This window comes from Hemitrygon akajei, chromosome 18, assembly GCF_048418815.1.
Source record: "Hemitrygon akajei chromosome 18, sHemAka1.3, whole genome shotgun sequence".
In the NCBI taxonomy this organism is placed as follows: Eukaryota; Metazoa; Chordata; class Chondrichthyes; order Myliobatiformes; family Dasyatidae; genus Hemitrygon; species Hemitrygon akajei.
The window spans coordinates 67348728-67361409 of NC_133141.1; the positions used below are offsets into that span (position 1 = coordinate 67348728).

The window sequence follows — 12682 nt, forward strand, 5'->3', positions numbered from 1 at the left end:
GCCAGTTACTAGCAGTGATTTGCAGGGGTTGGCATTAGGACCAGTTCCTTTTTTTGTTATATGCCAATGACTTGGATGACAGAATTGATGGCTTTGGTGCCAATTTTGCAGATGATACCAAGATTTGGGGAGCGGCAGGTCGTGTTGAGGAAACGGGGAGTCCGCAGAAGGACTAAGACAGATTAGAATTGGCAAAGAAGTTGCAGATGCAATATAGTGCAAGGAAGTGTATGGTTATGCATTTTGTTCCGGAGGTTGAATCTGGGGAATTCATTGTCGCAGACAGCTGTGGTGAAGAAGTCATTAGTTATATTTAAAGCAGAGTTTGATGGGTTCTTAATTATTAATGGTGTCAAAGGTTACAAGGAGAATACAGAAGAATGGGGTTAGGAGGGATAATAGATCAACCATGCTAGAATGGCAGAGTGGAGCCAATTGGCTGAATGGCCTAATTCTGCACCTATGTTTTGTGGTCTTATGGTAGTGTTCGGCCATAATAGTAGCTCCTCCCTGTGGACAACAATCCCACTTGGTGGTGTTATCCCGTAACGACAGGTCCCTGTGGACAGCACTTCCACCTAAAGTTCAAAATAAATTATTATCAGAATCAAGTTTAATATCACCGGCATACATCGTGAAATTTGTTGTCTTTGCAACAGCAGTACAATACAATATATATACATTGTATTATATGTATATATATAATAGTTCAATTAAATAAGTAGTGCAAAATAAACACTTTTAAAAAGCAGTGAGGTACTGTTCATGGGTTTGATGTCCATTCAGAATTCAGATGGCAGAGAAGAAGCTAATTCTGTGTCATTGAGTGTGTGCCTTTAAGCTCCTGTACCTCTTCCCTGAAAACAGGGCATGTCCTGGGTGATGGGGGTCCTTAATGGTGGATGCCACCTCTCTGAGGCATCTCTCCTTGAAGATGTCCTGGATACTACTGAGGCTAGTGCCCGTGATGGAGCTGACTAAGTTTACAACTCTCTACAGCTTATTTCAATCCTTTCTGAAATCCACAATCAGTTCTTTGGTCTTACTGACGTTAAGTGCAAGGTTGTTGCTGTGACACCACTCGACTAGCTGATATATCTTGCTCTTGCATGCCCTCTCATCACCATCTGAAATTCTACCAACAATAGTTGTGTTGTCAGCAAAGTTATAGAAGGCATTTGAGCTATACCTAGTCACACAATCATGGGTGTAGAGAGAGTAGAGCAGTTGGCCAAGCACACATCCCTGAGATGCGCTAGTGCTGATTGTCAGTGAGGTGGAGATGTTATTTCCAATCCACCCAGATTGTGGTCTTCTGGTTAGGAATCAGGATCCAGTTGCAGAGGGAGGTACAGTGGCCCAGGTTTTGGAGCAAAGTACATATAATTCACCACATACAACCCTGATATTCTTTTACTTATCAGCATACACAGTAAATCCAAGAAATCAATAAAAGATCGCACCACACATGATGAACAAACAACCAAGGTGAAAAAGACAACAGACTGTGCAAATATAAAAATAAAGAAGAAAAAACAATAATACATCAATAAGCAATAAATATTGAGAACAGAAACTGCTTGGCCATTGTTACGTGCGGGGACTTAAGGCTTTTGCTGTCACAACTTGAACCAGATATTTCAACCCTTGCCAAAACCATCAAGCTCATTGATTTACAGTGCACTGGTAATCTGGGTTTAAAGATACTGTGTAAATAAAAATTTTCAAGGAGAATTATTTTTCTTATGTTAGCATCTGGTAGACATGGTTTTACACTATGGGGGCGGCGGTAAGTACGGTATATTGTGCCTAGGGATGTTGGCAAGTATGAAAGTGCTTTGGGGGGTGGGGGTTGGCAAGGATGTAAGTGCTTTAGGGGGGGGGGGTGTTGGTCAGGAAAAAGGTCGGGAAACACTGTACTACACCACACATCTATAGAAATTTGTCAGTTTCACGCCGAATCTTCACAAACACCTAAGGAAGTAGAGGTACTGCCATGCTTTCATAGTAATGGCGCTTATGTGCTAGGCCTAGGACAGATTCTCTGAAATTATAACAATGAGGAATTTAAAGTTGTTGACCCTCTCTATCTTTGATCCCGCACTGAGGACAGGTTCATGGCATTGGAGCAATGCTTAGCCTCACAGTCAGACTGATGGAGATCATGGAGGTATTGAGGCCAAGATCTTGAAGCTTGTTGATTAGTTTTGAGGAGATGATAGTATTGAATGTAGAGGTGTACTCGATAAAGAGCAACCCGATGTATGCACCTTTGCTGTCCAGATATTCCAGGATTGAATGAAGAACCAACAAAATGGCTTCTACTGTGGGCCTGGTATGCCTGTAGGCAAATTAGAGCGGATGCAATCACTACTCTAGCAGGAGTTAACATGTTTCATCATCAGCCTCTCAACATACTTCATCACAGTGGATGGAAGTGCTACTGGACGATAGTCATTGAGGCAGACATTACCACATTCTTCTTAAGCACCTAGTAATAAACACAAGAGATTCTGCAGATGGTGGAAATCCAGAGCAACACATTGGTTGTTTATTTTTCATGTAGCCTTTCAATGATTCTGTTGTGTTTCTTGATTTACTGTGAATGCCTGAAAGAAAACCAATCTCAGGGTTGTATATGGTGACATATATGTACTTTGATAATAATTTACTTTGAATTTTGAAATTTAGGTGGGAGTGTTGTCCACAGGGAGGAAAAATCATTCTGGTGGAAAACCACCATAACACCACCAGAAACAGGTGCAGAATTAGGCCATTGGGCCCACCTGCTCGGGTCTGTGATTGGCTGATTGGCAGGAGGCAAAGAGTGGAAATAAAGCAGGCTTTTTCTGGTTGGCTGCCAGTGACTGTGACTAGTAGTGTTCTGCAGGGCCATTGTTGGAATCGCTTCTTTCTATATCATATGCCAATAATTTTGATGACAGAATGAGACCATAAGACCAGAAGACATAGGAGCAGAATTAGGCCATTTAGCCTATCGAGTCTGTTCCACCATTCTATCCTGACTGATTTATTATCTTGCTAAACCCCATTCTCCACCCTTCTCCCCATAACCTTTGATGACCCGACTAATCAAGAACCTATCAAACTCCACTTTAAATATACTGAAATTCTTGGTTTCCATAGTCGTCCATGGCTATGAATTCCACAGATTCACCACCCTCTGGCTAAAGAAATTCCTCCTCAATTCTGTTATAAATGTAAGTTCCTCTATTTTCAGGCTGTGCCTTCTGGCCCTAGCCTCACCCACCTTAGGAAACATCCCCTCCATGTCCACTCTATTTAGGCCTTTCAATATTCAATAGGCTTAAATGAGATCCCCCCCTCATTTTTCTAAACTCTAGCAAGTACAGGCTCACAGCCAACAAACCCTTCTCATATAATAAGCCCTTCAATGCCAGAATCATTCTCATGAACTCCTCTGGATACTTTCCAATGCCAGCACATCTTTTCGTAAATATGTGGCCCAAAACTGCTCACTATACTCCAAACGCAGTCTAACCAATATCTTATACAACCTCAGCATTATATTCTTGCTCTACAGCTGTAGGCTAGAGGTCAACAGCACGCAGTCTTATGTCTACAGTAGTAGGCTAAAGGACAATACCAGAGATAACCTCACTGGTCCAGCAGAAGGCCAGAGGGCAACACCACAATTTTCTGCTGATCGCGGCATTAAGCTATACAGACATACAATTCTATAGTCTCACAAAGGTATTTACCTGACCCGGTTAGCCAAAATCCTCTACAGCCTGACATCAGTAGTGGGAAAGTTATTGATTGATATTCTAAGGGACAGGATATATGAGTATTTGGATAAATATGGACTGATTAGGGATAGTCACAACAGCTTTGTGCATGACAAGTCAGGTCAAACCAATCTTTTAGAGTTTTTTGAGTAAGTAACCATGAAAGTTGGTGGAGGCAAGGCAGTGAATGTTATCTACAGGGATTTCAGCAAAGCATTTGACAAGGTCCCGCATGGGAGGTTGCTCAAGAAGGTTCAGTCACTCGGCATTCAAGATGAGGTAACAAATTGGATTAGGCATTGGCTTTGTGGGAGAAGTCAGAGAGTGGTAGTAGATGTTTGCCTCTCTGACTGGAAGCCTATGACAAGTGGTGTGCCACAGGGATCAGTGCTGGGTCTGTTCTTGTTTGTCATCTCTATCAATGATCTGGATGATAATGTGGTTAATTGGATCAGCAAATTTGTGGATGAAACCAAGATTGGGGATGTAGTGGACAGCGAGGAAGGCTATCATGGCTTGCAGTGAGATCTGGACCAGATGGAAAAATGAGCTGAGAAATGGCAGATGCAATTTAATGCAGACAAGTGTGAGGTTCTGCACTTTGGAAAGACAAGAGTAGGCTTTACACAGTGAACGGGCAGACACTGAGGAGTGTTGTAGGAAAAATGGATCTGGGAATACAGGCCCATAATTCAATCAAAGTGGCGGCACAGGTAGATAGGGTCATAAAGAAAGCTTTTGACATATTGGCCTTCATAAATCAAAATATTGAGTACAGGTGATGGGATTTTATGTTGAAGCTGTATAAGATGTTGGTAGGGTCCCAATTTGGAATATCGTGTGCAGTTTTGATCATCTACCCACAGGAATGATGTAAACAAGTTTGAGAAAGTACAGAGAAAATTTACAAAGATGTTGCTAGGACTGAAGGACCTAAGTTATCAGGAAAGATTGAATAGGTTAGGACTTTATTCCTTGGAACGTAGAAGGTTGAGAGAGATTTGATAGAGATATACAAAATTATGAAGGGCATAGATAAGATAGATGCAAGCAGGCTTTTTCCACTGAAGTTGGGTGGGACTACAACTCGAGGTCATGGGTTAAGGGTGAAAAGTGACATGTTTAAGGGGAACATGAAGGGAAACTAGTGAGAGTGTGAAATGAGCTGCCAGTGCAAGCGGTGCATGTGAGCTCAATTTCAATTTTTAAGAGAAGTTTGCATAGAGAAGTTGATGGTAGGGTTGTGGATGGCTATGGTCTCGGTACAGGTAGATGGGAGTAGGTTATTTTAAACAGTTCAGCGTAGTTTTCTATGATTCTATGACTCTCTAACTCCTGCCTGTTATTTCCTCAAAGAATCCCAAAAGATTTGTCAGGCTGACTTTGGCCTTCTTCATCAAGTGCCTCAAAGTACCCCAAAACCTCATCCTTAATAATAGGCTCCAACATCTTCCCAACCACTGAAGTCACACTACCTTGTCTACAATTTCCCTTCTTCTACCTTTTTCCCTTTTTCAAGTGTGGAATGACATTTGCAATTTTCCAGTCCTCCAGAATTATTCCAAGATCTAATGATTCTCAAAAGATCATTACTAATGCCTCCACAATCTCTCAAAGCCTTGGGGTGTAGTCCATCTGGTCCAGGTGACTTATCTACCTTCAGACCTTTTAGCTTTCCGAGCACCTTCTCCCTAGTAACAGCAATAGCAACTACAGTCACTTCTGCCCCCTGACACTCTCATATTTTTGGCATACTGCTAGTGTCTTCTACAGTGAAGACTGAAAAAAAAATTAAGTTCATCTTCAGAGTGAAGACTGGGCAAAATACTTATTGTTCATCTGCATTTTCCTGGTTCCCCATTACTACCCTATCTCGCCAGTGTCATATTCCAGTGGTCCGATATCCACCCATGCCTCTCTTTTATTTTTTTATAAACAATACTGTGCAAAAATCTTAGACACACACACACATATATATGTATATATATGTGTGTGTGTGTGTGTGTACATATATATATAGCTATGGTGCCTTAGACCTTTGCACAGTACTGCAGTAATTTTATGCATTGCACTGTGCTACTGCCGCAAAAAAACACAAATTTCATGACATATGTGGGTGACGATAAACCTGATTCTGATACGGGTCTCTATTCTGGATTGAGTGTAAGAAGGGTATTGGGAGAGGGGATTCATGGTTGGGAAAAGGGAAAGGGAAAGGGAAGGGAGTGGGAAGCACCAGAGGAGATATTCTGTAATGATCAATAAACCTATTTTTTGGATTCAAATTACCTTGCCTGGTGTCTCAGGGCTGGGTGTGTCTGCACCATGCTACCCCACCCGCCTATCTCTGGAACTCCTTCTTTGCCACCTGTCCCACACACATCCACTCTCACCATTCCCAACATTCTTTGCTCTCACTAGATTGACAAAATTGCTCTCACTCTGCATTGACAAATACAGTACTAATCAAGTCTTAGGCACCCTAGCTATATATAGGTCGACCTTCTACAATCCGGCAACATTGGGACCTGAGGAATGCTGTATTAGTGAAAATGCTGAATTACAAAAGGATCACATTAAGCAATAGCTAACCACCTCATCAGACCTTTAAAATATCATGTAAATCAGTTACTGAGGGAATCCTCGTTAGTTTCTTTTCCTCCTCTTAGTAATACAGGTGTCCACCATTTTTCAAACGTTCGCTTTACGACACTTCGCTGTTACAAAAGAACTACATTAGTTACCAGTTTTCGCTAACAGAAGGTGTTTTCACTGTTACGAAAAAAGTCAGCGCGTGCGCTGAGCAGCCAAGCTCCTCACCCGGAACTGCATTCTAGCCGGCATTGCTTAAACACGTGCCTGTGAGCATCTGTGCTTTATGTCAATTTATTTTGTGCATCTGTTAGCAAGATGAGTTCTAAGGTATCGGAAAAGCCTAAAAGAGCTCATAAGGGTGTTACACTTAGCATAAAACTAGACTTAATTAAGCATTTTGATCATGGCGAACGAAGTAAGGACAAAGTGAGTTTGGCCTGTGGAAGTTGATGAAGATGATGTTTAAGAGGTTTTGGCATCCCATGACCAAGAACTGACAGATGACGAGCTGATGCAAATGGAAGAGGAAAGGATAACAATCAAAACCAAACGCAGTAGCAAATGGCCCGAAAGTGAAGTCGTCCAGGAACTGAACGTGAAGCAACTGTGTGAGATTTTCACTGTGATTGACAATGCTGCAATGATTGCAGAAAAGTACAACTTTAATTTTGAAAGGGTACGTATGTTTAGGTCATATTTGCAGGATGGTTTGAGTGCTTACAAAGAACTGTATGATAGAAAAATGTGTGAGGCTAAGCAGTCAAGCATACTGTTGTTTTTCAAGCCTTCCACATCAGCCACAGCAGAAGACAAACCTCAACCTTCGACATCGAGGCAGACAGACATAGAAGATGACCTGCCTACCCTGATGGAAACAGACAACAATGAGATGACACCCCAGACTCCTCTACCTCCCACCACCCCAACCTCCGACAACTCAGTCTAATACACCATCATCAGTGTGCTCGCTGTCTTCCCGATTCCGATAAGTGAAACTACACTGTACATACATTATTTCTACTTTATCTAGACTGTATATTTTTATGTGTTATTTGCTACGATTTGTTATTTGGTATGATTTGGCAGCTTCATAGCTTAAAGGTTACTGGAGAGAGTGCTTCCGCCAAGAGCGCATGTGCCGAGTGTTTCTGCCGAGGGCGCTTGCGTGAGATTTTCGCTACAGTGGACAGTGCTGCAATGATTGCAGAAAAGTATTTCTACTTTATATAGGCTGTGTACTTATCATATCATCCCTGCTTTTACTATATGTCACTGTTATTTTAGGTTTTATTTGTTATCAAATCATGCCAAATACGTTATTTTTTGGGTCTGCGAACACTCACAAATTTTTCCCATATAAATAAATGGTAATTGCTTCTTCACTTTACAACATTCTGGTTTACGAACTGTTTCATCGGAACGCTCTACCTTCACACGGCAGGGGAAACCTGTATGCTTAAATTCAGTGGGTCGCCAAATCTGATCTGAGGTCTTAGGCAGAAGAGAACAGAGCACCGGCCAGGCGACACCGGAGGGTAGTGCGCGACTGCCAGCAGGCCGGCGAGAAGGTGGACCGACCCAGCGTGCGCCAGCTCTCCCACTGCTGGTGGGTGAGACAGGTGGGTGCCAGGCGCCGCACCTCACGCAAATGATATTCGTAAATGCAGGAAAACAAGCAGGGATCACCTGTCTGTGCTTACAAGAGTGCACCAACACGTGAACAGATCTAGCGCAACCAAAACAATGTGCAGCAGATCAGTACAGTGGCCCAGGAAATTTGAAATTACAGTTGTGCGGAAAATTTGAGATCAGTGCCGGATTATCGAAGGAACCAGATTACAGGTAGTTGGATTAGTGAAGGTCGACCTGTATACAGTATGTGCCTGAGAATTTTGCACAGAACAGTATCTGAAAAAGCTTTTGGTATATTCTTTTATATTATTGGCTAGCTTACCTTCATATTTTTTTTTCTTTCATGATTTATGTAGTTGCCTTCTGTTGGTTTTTAAAGGCTTCCGAAACCTCCACCTTCCCAGTAATATTTGCTATATTATATGCCCTCTCTTTTGCATTTACCCTATTATTGACTTATAACCATATAGATAGATACTTTATTCATCCCCATGGGGAAATTCAACATTTTTTCCAATGTCCCATACACTTATTGTAGCAAAACTAATTACATACAATACTTAACTCAGTAAGTATATGCATCTAAAATCACGCTCTCAAAAAGCATTAATAATAGCTTTTAAAAAGTTCTTAAGTAGTTTACTTAAATACATTGAGTCCTAACCCCGGCACTTTAACATATCTTACTCCTGGCGGTTGAATTGTAAAGCCGAATGGCATTGGGGAATATTGATCTCTTCATCCTGTCTGAGGAGCATTGCATCGATAGCAATCTGTCACTGAAACTGCTATATTACAATTACAGCACGGAAAGAGGCCATCTCGGCCCTTTTAGTCCATGCTGAACGTTTACTCACCTAGTCCCACTGACCCGCACTCAGCCCATAACCCTCCATTACTTTCCCTTCCATATACCTATCCAATTTTACTTTAAATGACAATACCAAACCTGCCTCTACCACTTCTACTGGAAGCTCGTTCCACACAGCTACCACTGAGTAAAGAAATTCCCCCTCGTGTTACCCTTAAACTTTTGCTCCCTAAGTCTCAACTCATGTCCTCTTGTTTGAATCTCCCCTTCTCTCAATGGAAAAAGCCTATCCACGTCAACTCTATCTATCCCCCTCATAATTTTAATTACCTCTATCAAGTCTCCCCTACGCTCCAAAGAATAAAGACCTAACTTGTTCAACTTTTCCCTGTAACTTAGGTGCTGAAACCCAGGTAACATTCTAGTAAATCTTCTCTGTACTCTCTCTATGTTGTTGACATCTTTCCTATAATTCAGTGACCAGAACTGTACACAATACTCCAAATTTGGCCTTACCAATGCCTTGTACAATTTTAACATTACATCCCAACTCCTATACAATGCTCTGATTTATAAAGGCCAACATACCAAAAGCTTTCTTCACCACCCTATCCACATGAGATTCCACCTTCAGGGAACTATGCACCATTATTCCTAGATCACTCTGTTCTACTGCATTCTTCAATGCCCTACCATTTACCATGTATGTCCTATTTGGATTATTCCTACCAAAATATATCACTTCACACTTATCAACATTAAACTCCATCTGCCATCGTTCAGCCCACTCTTCTAACTGGACTAAATCTCTCTGCAAGCTTTGAAAACCTACTTCATTATGCACAATGCCACCTATCTTAGTATCATCTGCATACTTACTAATCCAATTTACCACCCCATCATCCAGATCATTAATGTATATGACAAACAACATTGGACCCAATACAGATCCCTGAGGCACACCACTAGTCACTGGCCTCCAACCTGACAAACAGTTATCCACCACTACTCTCTGGCATCTCCCATCCAGCCACTGTTGAATCCATTTTACTACTTCAATATTAATAACTAATGATTGAACCTTCCTAACTAACCTTCCGTGCGGAACCTTGTCAAAGGCCTTACTGAAGTCCATATAGACAACATCCACTGCTTTACCCTCGTCAACGTTCGTCGTAACCTCTTCAAAAAATTTAATAAGATCTGTCAAACACGACCTTCCACGCACAAATCCATGTTGACTGTTCCTAATCAGACCCTGTCTATCCAGATAATTATATATACCATCTCTAAGAATACTTTCCATTAATTTACCCACCACTGACATCAAACTGACAGGCCTATAATTGCTAGGTCTACTCTTAGAACCCTTTTTAAACAATGGAACCACATGAGCAATACGCCAATCCTCTGGCACCATCCACATTTCTAATGTCATTTGAAATATTTCTGTCAGAGCCCCTGCTATTTCTACACTAACCTCCCTCAAGGTCCTAGGGAATATCCGGACCCGGAGATTTATCCACTTTTATATTCCTTAAAAGTGCCAGTACTTCCTCTTCTTTAATCATCATAGCCTCCATAACTTCCCTACTTGTTTCCCTTACCTTACACAATTCAATATCCTTCTCCTTAGTGAATACCAAAGAAAAGAAATTGTTCAAAATCTCCCCCATCTCTTTTGGCTCCACACATAGCTGTCCATTCTGTTTCTTTAAGGGACCAATTTTATCCCTCACTATCCTTTTGCTATTAATATAACTATGAGTGAAGCTGAGAAGCAGGACCTCAAAGGTAGTAATCTTAGGATTACTGCCTGTGCCATGTGACAGTGAGTATAGGAATAGAATGAGGTGGAGGATAAATGTGTGGCTGAGGAATTGGAGCAGGGTGCAGGGATTCAAATATAAACAACATTCAACAAGTTCAAAGCATGAAATCTTCACATTAACCAAATTCCAACATATTCTGACCCTTCTGAACTTAAATTATAGGAACTGTTTGCTGTCGAGTTCTGGGCACATTACCACAGCTGAAACAGCAGATTTGAGTGCTGTACTGCCTCCAACAACAGCTTCCCTGATTGGGTGAAGGTACATTCCAGTATGGTGTTACTTCCCTTCTGCAATCTCTATTCTAGTTTTTGTCCTGATCTGCATTCTCCACGAAATCCTGTATATTTTCTCGAAGGGAAAACACTTCATTGCCTCTGGAGTATTCTTAAAGTTAAAATCTAACTCCTGCACTTCCTTCTCCCATGCTCTAATCATTTTCCTAAACATCCACAACTCAGTATGTGTCCTGTCACTGGGATCAAACAGTTCCAACATCTTTCTAGATTCTTCGGTGCTGTCAGACATTAATATTCTTAACCATCTATTGGTGGGTTCTGGCTCTAAATGATCTTGATCTAGTATTGATGCATACACCGCTTGGAACACCATCCACAAATGGGATGCAAATGCAATGGGGTGTTCTCCTTTCCTCTGGTAACATTTATGAAACTCATCTATTTGGATCCCCATTGTTATTACACAGTTAGTATTGCATTCTTTAATTCTTCATTTATTCCCTTAGCATGTCACTGTGTTTCCAGTAAAGTGGAGTGATTGTTCAGATGCAAGCACATTATAATCAATCTCCTTGCCTCGTTTTATCATCTAGTCTCTGAATTTCTCTCTGGTAACTAATTACTTGGAATGGCTCTCCAGAATCATCCCCAGGCACATATGCCCTGATATCCTTAACTATATCACTCAACTGCTGTAGCCCAAGCAGGGTAGTGTGTGTTATATTTTTGGTTTTAATTTCCAGCCCTGGCTCCCCCTCTCTGATAATAACTGGGGTGGGGGGGGGGGGCAATTGTGCCATTGGTGGCACAGGTTCTTTTTGGTTGTACATTTTACATTGGTTGGGAGATCCTCAGGTGGAGGCTCCTCATCATAACTATATCTGGTCACTTTATCTGCTAAATCATTTCAAACTATATTTCCATATTCATCTTCTTCCCCTCTTTCAGATCCAAAAGCACATATTCCTCTCTGTGTAGCAAGTTGGCTCTGCAGGTTTGTATCTGCTTCAAACACTTTGTATAATTTCCATTATTACCTTTCTTTTCACATGCTGATTTCTCTTTCTGGATGAAGGAAAGACGCAGCCTGCCCCATCATCCTTATTTTGTTCTGTTTGTTTTCAATATTCTATGAACATACTAGTTTTCACCAGAGCGTCCTGTAGGGTTTAATAAATTTCAGTATTTAGTTCCGGTGCCCCGTGTCGTTATTGGGTGGTTTACTAATTTTTTTTTCTTATATTGCCTCAGTAAAATTCCACGCATCCTTGACGCTGGGTCGAACTATATAAGTGTCCCCGACAGAGAACCATCCAATATGTTTGTGCACATCTCTTTCACACATCCCAGACCCCAGGTAGATTTAAAAAGAACACCTTTTTTTACTCAAAGTTTCTGTCATCATGTCGAGAGAAACTGATCCACTCAAGACTATGGTATTGATCGCAGTGCATAGGGTGAAAGCGAGACAAAACTGAAGTCTAACTGCCAGGAGTAAAAGATTTACAGAAGCAAAGGAAACCTACTTTTTCTTCGGCAATTGCTACTCCTGAAGAGTTTCCCCTAGGCAATTCTGTCCTTGGAATTTACCGTGTCGCTATCGCACCTGGACAGGCAAATCTGAGGTGGACCTTCAAATTCTGTCATGTACTGTTCAACCAGGTCTTCTAGCAGAGAAACAAACTACAACAAATTCAGAGTTGATCAAATTATAGCATCTTTATTATTTTACTTGCAAGGAAAGATTTGCAAGTTATCATCTGGATAGAGCTTCAATTTTATAGCTCAAAACAAACTACTTTA

The 12682-nt window shown here is 41.3% G+C and overlaps 1 long non-coding RNA gene across 1 annotated transcript in view; it reads right to left on the bottom strand.

Annotated features, from left to right (window-relative positions):
- Positions 1 to 453: 453 nt before the first annotated feature.
- LOC140741621 (uncharacterized) overlaps positions 454 to 12682 on the bottom strand; it is a 53320-nt gene continuing 41091 nt past the window's right edge. The window contains exon 4 of the long non-coding RNA XR_012102100.1: positions 454 to 578. This is a non-coding gene — a long non-coding RNA (uncharacterized lncRNA). The remainder of the gene's footprint in view (positions 579 to 12682) is intronic.